The sequence below is a fragment of the Branchiostoma floridae genome, chromosome 6 (genome assembly GCF_000003815.2).
Source record: "Branchiostoma floridae strain S238N-H82 chromosome 6, Bfl_VNyyK, whole genome shotgun sequence".
Classification (NCBI taxonomy): Eukaryota; Metazoa; Chordata; class Leptocardii; order Amphioxiformes; family Branchiostomatidae; genus Branchiostoma; species Branchiostoma floridae.
This window is the reverse complement of record NC_049984.1, coordinates 26,850,158-26,863,870: the sequence shown is the minus strand read 5'-3', so window position 1 is coordinate 26,863,870 and position 13,713 is coordinate 26,850,158. Positions and strand designations below refer to the sequence as shown.

At 44.9% G+C, this 13,713-nt stretch overlaps 1 long non-coding RNA gene across 1 annotated transcript; it reads right to left on the bottom strand.

Moving 5' to 3' along the window:
* Positions 1–10,385: 10,385 nt before the first annotated feature.
* On the bottom strand, positions 10,386–11,992 carry LOC118418278. Its single transcript, XR_004831435.1, has 2 exons — positions 11,272–11,992; positions 10,386–10,570 (listed from the first exon to the last, which is right to left on the bottom strand). It is a non-coding gene; the product is annotated as an uncharacterized LOC118418278 (long non-coding RNA).
* Between the last annotated feature and the right edge of the window lie 1,721 nt (positions 11,993–13,713).

The window sequence follows — 13,713 nt, the reverse complement described above, 5'->3', positions numbered from 1 at the left end:
ATCTTCCGTGGGAAGAGGAAGCAAGGGGCCGGCGTCCTCCCTCCTGGCTGCACGTTCCCGGTGTTGGTCCAGCCTAGCGCGTGGAATGATGAGGATGGTTGCATGAAGTTGGCTCGGGACACATCGACATCTTCCCCGTCCGCCAAGACGACACGCCGGCTGCTCGTGTGGGATTCAGCCAAGTTCCACTTATGTGGTGATAAAACAGCTGCTGGCAGAACGCAACGTCAACACACGTTCTCACCAACGTCCTCCAGCCCGATTGTAGGCAAAGAGGAAAGGCTGCAGAATCTGGCACTGGCAAACTTCCTTTTGTCGATGCTATTCCTGGATGGAAATGTCGTTAGCGTGGCTACCACATTCCATGCGATATTACAGTAACTAGAGGGCATGACAGGAGTACTGACTAACTTCGTTTTTATTGTTCAACACATGAATCGCAGACCATAAGGAAGATCAATGATGCAGCGGAGGTTCAAAGCTGGAGGTAACATTTTCCTGGTTCATGAGTAGTGGCAAGAAGGTCCTTGGTAGTGGATATATCTTTGGGCAGGGAGTAAGTCGGGTGAGTTTGGGCCCCCTGACGGCTTGTTTTGCCTTGCTGTGCATCAGACTTGCATAGTTGATGACAGGTATGTGATAGGATTAGCAAACATAGTTGTTATTTTTGCTGACACACTGTTTACTGGTTTACGGCTGCCATGTTCTTGTTTGTTTGTGGACTACCTTAGGCAGATGTGTATGATAGGACGGGGTTTCACCATTTTGATGTAAAGTGTTTGTTCTTGCTTCATATTATTAGAATGAACGGATAAATGGGCATTACAAAATTGCATGCAAAAAACAGGATTGCAGCCTGCCAGGTTTCCTGAAGGAAACCTTCAAGGGACACCCTGTTGGCAGTGAAGAGAATGATGATATACTTTCAAATAGCACTATAATATAAATATATTTCCTTCATGAAGTAAAATAGGTTATGTATTTGGTAGCGTTTGTATGCTTGTTTTGAAATCTGGTATTTATTTTAGGGGCCTAGCAAATACTCATAATGTCTTAGTCCTGCAGCCACTCGATGAATGATATAGTTTATGTAATACAGGTGAGAAGTTGGATGGGGGTATCTGTAGTATTCGCAGTAGGCTTCCTTTTCCCCACCTTTGAGCTCCTTAGTACTAGTATGTCAGTCTAACCTGTCAGATTTGAGCAGTATATCTGTTCAAAGGTTTTATAATTTATTTTCAGAATACATGGCGTCAATCTCTGATGACACACACTTTAGGATCAAGGTCTTCAGTGCAATCAAGGCGAAGAAGGTGCGGTGGAACGTGCTCAACCCGAGGACCAGCACCACGAAAGAGACGGATTAGCCAGTTATGCACAGCGCAAAGGGGTTTCAAAGTGACCCCAGACCTTAAACAAACATCGACATTAGATTCCATGTCGCGACCGTTTCACAACTAAAACCAACAATAATCCCAGGGGCACTTTATGAATCACACGTGCTTGTTTATCATACGCGTGGGTGCAAATAAGACATTCTCATTCTGGAGAAGACATCCGGCAGAGAGCAGCCAGCCATGCCTGCTGTGCGACTTCTAGCGGTATTGCTGCTAATCCTAATGCTGATCATCTATGCCGGACATTGTTATGTGTTCATTTATTTCCTTTATGAAGTAAAATAGGTTTGTATGCTTGTTTTTTAATCTCTGGTATTTATTATAAGGCCTAGCAAATACTCTTAATGTCTTAGTCCTGCAGCCACTCGATGAATGATATAGTTTATGTAATACAGGTGAGAAGTTGGCTGCGGTATCTGTAGTATTCGCAGTAGGCTTCCTTTTCCCCACCTTTGAGCACCTTAGTACTAGTATGTCAGTCTAACCTGTCAGATGTGAGCAATATATCTGTTCAAAGGTTTTATCATTTATTTTCGGCAAACTAGGCAACCTGGTTGGGTACCAGGAGAATTGGGAGAAGATGTTTGACTGGCTCTATCCCGTCAATGGCAACACTGGGTTGATGTGCAGTGTTTGCAAGCAGCACAACATGCGCCAGCAAAACGGCGAGTACATCTGGAGCCGTGTCCCAAGCACCAGCTGAGGACTGACAAGATCTGGGATCACCACAATTCAAAACAGGAAAAGGCACAGGCCTTGGAAAATGCCTGTATTGCCGCTGAGGTGAATGGGGGCGGTAAGTACTGTCCATTTCAATGTTCAAAAATCTCAAAATGTGATTTATCTTCTTGCACATGTCTCATTGCTTTTACTCATTTGAGTTGTTTTCCTCTGCTGATCTTCCACTCCGGGTTTCCCTCAACCGAGAAGCTGTCAAGGCAGCGCTCAAGGTGGTCTACCACCTGGCCAAGAAATACCCCACCGCACCAACTTCAAACATGTACGGATATTGTCATAATTTGGCTTCAGGAGTCAGAGAAGCGGAAACTGACAACCCATGTGACGGGCGCCTTAGTCCATGGTCTGGGCCAAGCATTTGTCTTCATTGACTTCAGGTGTGGAGCACCGCTGAGACGCGCTGTCTGATCAGTCTCTGGTCTCAGGAGAAGATTCAGGAGCGTTTGGAGTCTGTCAGAAATAAGGACGGTGTGCAGATGTTGGTCGATGGCATGGCGGCCGAGGGCTACATTCGCACGGCCAAGCAAGTACGGGCCAAGTTTAAGGCCTTGAAGTATAAGTACAAAAAGCCAAGGAAGCAAACAGGAGAAGCGGCAGTGGACGTGTGAATAAGTTGTATGAGAGAAGGAAAAGTATATCATTGAAATAAAAGAAGGAAATGTTACCCACATCCCTTTGATTATTTGTTACCCACATCCATTTCATTATTAATCTACTCCACCAATTCACCAGCAAAGTACTGTACGCTGCATCACCTCACCGCATTTGTGGGAAGTAGGCGGTATCTGGAGCCAGATAACCAACTGCGTTTGGAGAGGTCAAAGTTTCCAGACAAGAGAGAAGAGCTTCGAGGGAAACCGCCCCCGAAGACGGACCAAGCTGTATATGGGGCGGAAGTGGCAGATCTCACATACAATCCCGCCAAAGAGGACACGGAATTACACGAATATTACCGTACATGCATCGAAAATGACACATTTTCAGTAACATTTATGTGTTTCATCAACTGACTAGTTATCTGAATTTTTTTCATAAGTAAATTCTAACATGTACATGTCTGTAGATCTCTGTCTAATTCCATTGTCTGACATTCTTTTAAGACTTTTGCAAGCAGGAAGAACTTCCACCACAAAGGGTACAGGAAAGACTGGGAACTAAGTATTCAACAAAATCTCCACATACAGCATTGACAGGGTGCAGATTGACTGGATGCATACCTGCAAGGTTAGTGTTAACTTTGTTATTTCTAGAAAGCCTGCTTGTAGACTGAAAAATCCACCATGTCTGTTTTGGGTCAAGTCTTAGGAAAGGGAAATGTTCCCACCAAATCTCCAGATTTTTCGATTTTCAACGACGCGTGAGGATCCCTGCTGGGGGTTAATTATGATCCGTAAAGTATCCGGTGCATTGATGGTTGGAATACAGAAGATTTAGGCTAAAATGACTGAATGCAGGGTGTTGGCAAACAAGTCATATGATGAGTGTCTGCAATACATCAAAGACCAAGGCCTGTGCTTTGGATGTCTGAAGAAGACACACCTGGCGAGGGACTGCAAGCAAAGGGCTATTTGTGGGAAGTGGCAGAAGTCTCATCCTACAGTACTGCACCGCGAAGTAGAGGCACAGCCCAAGAAGACGGCAGCAGTAGGGCGTATGGCACGCTCCGACTGGGAGGGAGTACCCTCTATAATCCCAGTGAAAGTACGTAGCAAGACAACAAACGTGACGATTCATGGTCAGTCTCGACACACGAGAGGGATTGTGATTGCTGATAAACACATTGAATAATACCTGGAAAGTTAAATCACAGAAGAAATATACAGACCTATGGTACACAGTGACGGTCAGGGCACAGCAACGTAACAAAGACCTTTGCTACGAAAAGTGTCAACATTTATCGTGCATTTATTCCCTGGCGGGATTCCTTAAGCAGGTGAAAGATAACCAGGGAAACCCGAGTGGAAAATAAGTACTCTCAATGGGATGGTACAGCGTTAAAGCCATCTATACAATTCGACCCGCTCTCAAAAACCAATATGGTCTCATATTTCCAGTTGACGTGCAATATGTCAACGACGCGGAAGAAGCAAACATAGAGGAACTTGCTAACAAAGTTGTGTCAAAAGCCCATGTAATTCTGCTTTACACCTTGGATGGGAACTTGTCGGTCGATGCATGTTGCTGTCGATCACATGTCAATAAAGGAAAGATAGGACAAAGCATGTCCTGAAAAGGAATAAATACAACACAATGCTGCTCGTGTTACCTACGATTGGCATCAGTTAATGCCTTAGTCGTGGAAAACGTACCAGACTGTAAGCCATTGCAATCGGTGTCTTCAAAACGGCCATGTATGCGACGAGTGAGTTGTCACTGGACACACAAGTATCTATCCGAGCATCAGAGTGCCACACAGGTGGGAAAATGGTTTTTAGTTGTACCAGGTGTCATGGTAATAATGTTGATTTTTAGTTATTAAATTTTAATCTCATTAAATTCTGTTTGGTATTCTTTATAAAATCGAAAAGTCTAATGTTCCCATACACAGCCCTCTAGGAAAACAACTAGAAAAAAACAACAAGAAGGGCCAAGTTGAGGGAGGCCTTATTGTGTCCAGCGAGAATGCTAGTACAAACAAAACTCGCGTCACAGGTGGTGAAAGTGACCTACATTATCTGTCAGTCATGAACCAAGTTTTCAGGATACACAGCATCAACCTATTCCGCCTCCGTCAGGGCAAACATAGACAGAAAACTAGCTTTAGGTGTGCAACCAGATCAGATTTGTGATGACTTGAGAGACGGCATGAGTGACAGATAACCGTGATGAAGATGAACAGTTGCACAGATTAGTACAGATGAGTCTTGGTCGTACAATACCCTGTATACTATAGCAGGGTGCTAGGAGTCTCTCGAGGTTCAGTTAGGTACGGTGTTAATGCCGTGACCTAGTTCCCAGGTAGACTGGTGCAGAGTCTAGCAAATGAACTGTTCACAGGGTGTATTTCATGGCAGTCACGGGAGGCTGGACCTCACAAATCTGGATGTTTCTCACACAGGTAGGTGGATTACAAGAAAGCAAATCAGATGTAAGGGCCAATTAGCATTGTAATCTCCCAACGCGTTATGTATATAGTAATACAAAAGAAGCACATGGAAGACGCCGAAATCACACAGCTGATTAATAAATACGATGATGGTACAATTAAGTTAACCATGCATTACAGAAGCTTTGCTGTGTCCTCACAGGCCGCTGTGAAGAACGTTGAGGCACCGAAAGGTTCTAACTTCACTTCATCTATAATTATATATTGGGCCCCGGGACGGCAGCAGTGGCGGGACATGAGCAGCACCCACCCACACCCCTCGGGCCAGCTCCAGTGGCGGGACACGAGCAGCACCCGCCCCACCCCTCGGGCCAGGACCAGTGGCGGGACACGAGCAGCATCCGCCCCACCCCTCGGGCCAGGACCAGTGGCGGGACACGAGCAGCACCCGCCCCACCCCTCGGGCCAGGACCAGTGGCGGGACACGAGCAGCACCCGCCCCACCCCTCGGGCCAGGACCAGTGGCAGGACACGAGCAGCACCCGCCCCACCCCTCGGGCCAGGACCAGTGGCGGGACACGAGCAGCACCTGACCCCGAGCCGGGCGTGATGATGGCCGGCGCAGGCCAAGAAATCCGTCCGAAACGTACTCCCGTCGGCTTGTCATGTTTTTCAACTGCGAAGACGAGGAAGAAACCAAACGTCCTCCACGTGGCCGGAGCAGGGCGGACATTATCGTGACAGTGACAGCTAGAAAAAGTCGCAAGCGTCATACAAAAGAAGATGACGAAACAATGTTGCTATATGACTGCCTTTGTCAATGGAGTGTTTTGAGTGTCATCGTTTCTACTTGATGATGCACTAGAACTATACGCCTATGCTCTATTTGGTAAGAACATGATGACTAACTTGGAGGACAAACTGAATTGCAGAAAAGTCCGAGAAAATCAACCCATAATGGAAATTCTTTCAAAAACATCCACTGAGATGGAATTTTATCAACAGCTTGACTAGAAAAACGCGATATTTTTTTGTATTGATAAACAATCGAGAGAAGTTCAAAACCAGCTCTAATGCTAACTTCAATAACGACAAATCTGACGAACGAGGAGCAAGAGGTTTAAACGTCCACTTCAGATTCTGATCAGGAGCGACAGCGGCAACGAGACTGTCGATAAGAACAACTTGGCAGCCTTTATGAGCAACAAGACAGCCTACAAGAGCAATGAGAAAGCCGATGGCAGCGAGGCAGCTGAAAGAAGCAACGAGAAAGCCGACAAGAGCAATGAGAAAGCCGATGGCAGCGAGGCAGCTGAAAGAAGCAACGAGAAAGCCGACAAGAGCAAGACAGCCAACAGACAGACAGCTGACAGCACAACCAAGATAAACCAGATGGTTATTATGACCTACGAGCAAGGTTGGTATGTTGGCAAGGACAAGGTAATTGCAATCGCTGAAGACAGCTGTAGAATTAAGTTCAAGAAGGAATGAGGTCGACATGTCTTCAAGTAGGACCTGTCCCGCTGTCCACCAACGAAAGATTTCTTTTTGCCTGTGCCGATGTGGTCTCAACATCAGTTCGCGGTAGACTATACAGGCTACAAAATTAAGGTAGAATTTACTTATTATACTAGACTCCATTGCAGTCTCCTGTGATATAAATGTGCTTGCAATCAAATGGCATTTCAAAATAGTCCTATGTTTCTCAATTTCTTTTGACGTGTTGCGTTTCTTGTATCTGTTTACATGTATTTTAAATGAAGGATTAAACATGCCTAATGGTTTTTATTATTACTAATTGTACCTAACAGATCCCAGTAGAATAAGATCAGTAGCAAACTCATAACATTTATAACGTATGACATTTGCCATTGCTCTCTTGTTAACCACTATCCACACAGCTGAGTCCACATGCCAGATCACAAAAAAGGAAGCCACACCATGTAGGCACTGTAGAAGAATTTGGACTTCAGTCACAAGACGCCATCAGAACAAATGACAAATCTATGAATGATGATGACGCACAGAATCAGGAAACTATTGACAGCAGGTTAGGAGAATGGAAGTTGCTGAAGAACAGTTTCTATTGATCCAAACTTGGCAAGTGATGGAAGTCATCCTGATGATCACTTGACATCCCTTGGACTTATACGTGTGCCTCAAACACAGATGGCAGCTGTTAGTTCATGTCAGCCAATTCAGATGGTCACTGATGACGACATTGGTACAAAGATTTCCGAACCCCTGTCACTGTTATTCCCAGACCTATTCTGTGTTGGGAAGCCATTCTGTAATTTGATCACAAACATTGGCAATACGGCTGAAAGCTGCAATGATGGATGTATGGCTCAACAATGAGAATATCTACGAGAGTTTGCGCCCGAAGTGAACTTTCAGACTAATGCATTGCAGTACCTACGACGAGATGTAATCGTGCTGTCGTGGCATCAATGCCGTCCAAGGCCAAACCATTAAATCATTTACTACTTCACATAACTTTATAGCACGTCCAGCTTGATTGCAGAAAAAAAGTCTTTTTCATCTCCACCTGTTAATTAAGATCCCTTTTAATCTGTTTTTAGCATTGGAGTACAGGGCCAGGTAGAAAACTACAGCTGGGACATGGCAGACATCCTCCGCACCATTCAGACCAACTACGTCCCCTCTGAAGTGGACGAGGACGGCAACATCACCCACCTGGTGCAGCCCATTCTGCTGGGAGGAGACTGGCTGTCGGAGGAGAGAGTGGAGGGCATCCAATTCAAGCCGGCTTTAGGGACGGTGACACCCGTAGAGCGGCTGTAGGGGATGAACCCAAAGCATGAGCTTTGGCACCAGACGTGGAACCTCGATGTGTGCCAATATGAATGTCATCGGTGCCTGTAATGCCAAGAAGGGCCCGAATGCAGCCAACAATGCATACCTGGAGTTTTTCATGAAGGACTTTCATGCATTTATCATCCGCATGATCTTCCACCTACAGAGCGTAGATCTTGCCTTAAACTCTCACTTGTTTTTCAATCTTTAAAATGTCTTCTTAAAATTACGGCAGTGAAAAGCATGTAATAGAATCTATAGAATAGAAGCATATAATAAAATCTATTTTATCTATTACAAATCGGAAAAAGCTTATGTCTTTGAACTGTGGGTAGTCCGAGGGGTGCACATCGCCTGACACCCTACTGGCCAACAACTGCCACAAACAGAAGGAGCTGACTACCTTAGTTGGACATTTGCTGCGGGGACACAGCCAGCAGACCAAGAGTCAACACAAGAAACGTGGGCCACCGATTGACTAAGTCTGGCCTGGGAACGAAGGCAGTGAGTTGGAAGTAACCACACAGAATGCGATACGCATCTAAAGCCGAAATGCTGCGCACTTCACAGTAAACTGTGCGAAACGACTGTTCAACGGCCCAGAGCTAGTCAGTCGAAATATCAGGAGCAAACAAAACAAACTGGCATTTAACCAAGACAAGATCCGAAAAATCCAGCAGTGTGAAGATGACAACTATGGAGTAGGCGCATCTGACATGAACAGTGGATCCAGTGTATAATTCGTATCGACAGCTCGAGGGACGTCTGTCTCGAGGACGCAGTTGCCCAGTACGACGCCGACCTGCCATCGCCGGAGTTGTTTCCGATGGAACTTAACAGGTGGAAAAACCACTTTATGTCCGACCCGCCAGAGGTGCGACCGGCCTCTCCCGCAGAGGCGGTCAAGCGCTGTGATGTCACAATGTCTCCGAATGTCGGCGTTCTGTTGAAAATCGCCTGTACTCTGCCAGTAACATCGTGCGAGTGTGAGAGAAGTTTCAGTGCCCTACGATGGTTGAACAACTACATGCGGGCTTCGATGGGAAAGATGCGGCTGTCCCACCTGGCACTTATCTATATCCACTACGACACTGACATAGATTGTCAGTGTCGTAGTGGATATAGATAAGTGCCAGACAAAGTAGTTGATTGTTTTGCTCTACTCAACCCCCGCAGACTAGAACTGGAGAACCTGTTGAAAGACCGCTAAGAGAAAAGACGATTAGCTATAGCTTAAGAATATTACGTTAAGAGTTACACTGTTAGTGTTATTTTATCAGGCTGTATAAAGTGATTAAGAATATCAAGTTAAGACTGTTAACTGAGGCAGTTACGTGTCAGTTTAAGAATGTCAAGTTAAGACTGTTAACTGAGGCAGTTACTGAGGCACCAACATCGAATATCCAATGTGGAATGCCCGCTCTCCTCCAACTGAATGGACTTCACCCACTCCTCCAGGTGGGTCTCCAAGAACTACCCCTCCAACTCCAAGGGGGGGGGCTGCAATGACCCCCCCCCCCTACCTACATGGGGGTCTACTAGGAACCCCCCCCCCCACACACACACACAAGGGGGTCTGCAACGACTCCCTCCGAACCTACAAGGGGGTATGCGAGGATTCCCCCCAACCTTCAAGGGGGTATGAGAGGACTTCACCCCAATCTACAAGGGGGTATGAGAGGACATCACCCCAATCTACAAGGGGGTATGAGAGGACAGCACCCCAACCTACAAGGGGGTATTAGAGGACAGCACCCCAACCTACAAGGGTATGAGAGGACAGTACCCTAACCTACAAGGGGGTATTAGAGGACAGCACCCCAACCTACAAGGGGGTATGAGAGGACAGCACCCCAACCTACACGGGTTTCTCAGGGGACTCCCTCCCAACTTCCAGGGTTGACCGGCATCTCAACAACCCTAACCGCCAGTTTCCCCAACCTCCGCCACCTCCTTCAAACTGAATCATCCTGGTACATCATTCGCCAAAAGACAGCACTCCAGCCCAGTCTCATTACACTGATTTGTTATGGAAAACTGTTAAACCCTAATTGCAAGTTGGATACAACTTCTGTGTACAGTAACTTTGTTCTAGTATACATGTATGTATACTGATGTATATTAACTGACCTATAATCACCTAATGTTCGAAGTGCTTGTAGGAGCTACTGGTACTGCCATTTAAAGTGATAGACTGGCCTTATGAGGAGGTTACTGATGACGCACGGGAATGAGAAGATTTAAAGACTTTTTTCCCTTTTCTTAAGTTCACATAATAGTATTAAACAAACGCTGATCACTGTTATATATCAATTATTTTCCTATACGGGTGCGACCGTATTCAGCAACATAAAATGCATTGATATAGAAACGCGATAAGGCAATTATGTCGTCATGTATTCATGTTTTGTAATGGCAAATGACTTTCAACTATATAACAAAGAAATAGTCAATGTTTGGTAGGAAGTCTTAACTTCATGGCTACTTGAATATATGGCACTTCTCTATCGGAGGTGCACAGCTGTCGATGTTCTATGTGGTCTGCATTGATGTTTGCCTATCTCCGGAGCTTCTGTACAGGAAATACAATTTAAGAACCAAGATTAGTTGTGTACTTGTGTAACAATCAATTTTTCTTTTGCCAGTTGAAAGATATGTATTGAAGTAGGTCTACCAATAGCTGGTATTTTCTAGCCAGCGGAGAGAAGTACAATCAGTTGATAAACAGTAGATATATGTAAGCAAAGATAGATAAACAAAATACATGAACATTTCTTCATGGTTTGGATATGCATTATTACAATATAAAACACGAATACAATGTGTGATATGTTCAACAAGTTCTAGAAATTTTGATGAGTACACCGATCCGGTCCGCCAACACGTAAACAAGATAATTCATCACAGATGTCAGCCGCAGTCGGCCTCTCACTTTCAATTCTTGAGTAATTTTGTCACAAATTGCGGTCGAAAAACATATCAATATCGTCGACATAGTACCAGACCCTGGCTAGCATTAAAAAAACTCACTCGAAGTTCGGGACAAAACCTGAATGTATGAGTGAACCTATTTGTTGGTTGAGAGACACATTTCAAACGCTGCCTTACACAACATGGCGTGGATAAAGGATTTAAAATCAACGATGTTCCTAACCAAGATTTCGAAACATAGATATACGGGCAACCACAATCTTTAAAAATGTTCTTCCTACGTAAGAACAAAAATAACAGGACAAGTTGGAAGGACAAATTATCTCAATACGGAGAACCTACCTCTCGCCACCGCCCTTCTCCTTCAACTAAAGCCGACTGACTGTGCGACGGGAAATATTGTACATATCCATCCGCTATCAAAGTGCCCAGCTGTATAGCAGCAAATAATTCATCGTGAACAGCAATTTTTTTTTCTAATTCTTAGGCAAATATTAAACCAGAGCAGGAAATAATTCCAGTGATCTAAAATCGGGCTCTTATTCGATGGATGCTTCCTTCTTGTTATGAACTATTTTCTGGCGGCACTTGTGTACATCTTGTCAGAGGAGGGTATTCGGTGTCTGGAGGTTGTGAGGCTCACGTAGGGTTTGTCAAACAAGAGTGGTTTGGGATAATGCAGAAAAAGCAAACTGGTTTTGTTTCGTGAGTTTCAGAGTTGCCTCATTCATCCAAATCATAACACAGTGTGTTACAATATGTTTTATCACTTTCAACTTTGACTATTCATTTTACAAAAACTACCCCTTCTACAGCAAATGATGCTAAAATCATTTACAGTAGCTTAGAGATTGTCGACCATAACTGTAAAGTTGAAACTAGAACTCTAACACGTGAACCTGAAGTGTTGTTGCATATAGCTGCATGTATGTAAACATAAATGGAACAAAAGTTAACTTACGGTTACGCTTATTTTCATTTATGTGTTTTTCATTAACGTGTTATAAATATTCATATTTTATGCAAATTTGCAATATAATAACGAAGAAGCCACGGTGAGTCCAGCGAGTCCAGCGAGTGGAGAATCACTTCTTCAAGAGGATGGACGACCAGCAACTGGATCGTCTGCCGGAGCACGTCAGACCACGTATGCCGGTAACGGAGATGGTCTTAAAGACATTTGTTAGCAACAGTGTCCGGTGCTGCATTCGTAAGCTGGTCTACGCCTACGAAGCATCGCGACGAGTGGTACTTTCCTGGGCTGATTCTGAATCAATTCGGCTCCGGAGAGGAAAAGAAAGTGGGCAAGGATATCGACTCGTTCGTAAACTTGCAGAACAAGGTCCGCGGCGGTGGTGGTCGCGGCTACATACCCACGTCATCAGCAAGGGGCCGCAGCTTCAGTGGGCGTCGCCAAACCCCGTACTACAACCCAGCCCCGAGGCGAGGGAGGGGAAGAGGCCGGCCGGGGCCTCAGCCCGATGACGCCTGCTTCAACTGCGGAAAACAAGGACACTGGGTTCGGGGTTGCCCCGAAACCCCAAGGAAGTAGGGAAGATAAAAAAAATCTTCTCGTGAAGTTGGGAAGCCAGTAACCGAGGGAAATACAGATGTGCGTATATAACGATTTAAGTGTCAGGGCTCTTGTCCCGGTGTTGGACAGCTGTAGCGCACTATAATTCGTTTTTGTTGTTTTCGTTTCTAGTTTGATTCTCAGCCGATAATTGAGTATAGTTGAGCCATAAGCGTGTGTAGTGCGCATGGGCCTGCGTGCCCGTTCCGTTTGTTATTTTGACGAGACAATTATCTAGTGAGCGATATCAGACGATAGCTATATACATAGGATCAGAAGAAGGCAAATGTAACCTAGAAGGATAGAAGTTTGTGCATAAGGACTGAAGTGTCAGGGTGATGTGATGCCATATTCAGATCCTGCCCCAGTGTTTGACACCCGTAGCGCGCTATGATTCTTTTGTTGTTTTCTGTGATCGTAGCTTCTCAGCCGATAATTGAGTAAATTGAGTCGTAAACGTTTGTAGTGCGCATGGACCTGCGTGTCTAAGAGTCACGTTTTCTCAACCTGATGTGTCAATTCTGTAAGGATCAATATAAGAGCTTATGGCTATTGAATGGGCAAGATCAGTTTTTGTTTTTCAAAGAGACAAGAATAAAACTTCTAACTGGCATCGTTTCTCTTGAGTCGTGCCTGGCATTAGGGGGGAGGTTTGTTAGGGGCAGTAACTGGGCAATCTAGCCTGACCGTAACAGTTACATTTCTTTACATGTTTTACATACTTCGATGGGGAGATAGATATGCAATTGAGACGACAATGAGGATGGTCGCGAGAATTTTTGTAATCATTATCTACGGTTTCAGTGCTTGGGGGGTAAACACTGGAACAGGTCGTGGGAGTAGCGTTTGTTTATGAAAATAAGAAGGGGAAAATTTAATTTTTGCCTCCGTGTTTACAAACAACTTACGACTAATGGTCACGGCACATTGATCAAGCGAGGGTAAACATACTGCTTAGTCGTCAGCATTAAGCGTAGGGTATATCAGTTTTCATGACAGATGACAGTTTAGGTAGCCGCAACATATTTGTTTACAGGAGAGGTCGGGTATGAGCTTAGACAGTGCCAAGGAAAAGGTTTCATCAACCTTTTCTTTCGCCTTCAGTGAGAGGACGTCAGTCATAAAATGTAACGGATAATGCAAATACTTACATAGGAAGCAGCTATTTGCATGACAAGGGGGTCAGGTGAATCTGCTAAGATGGGTTACTT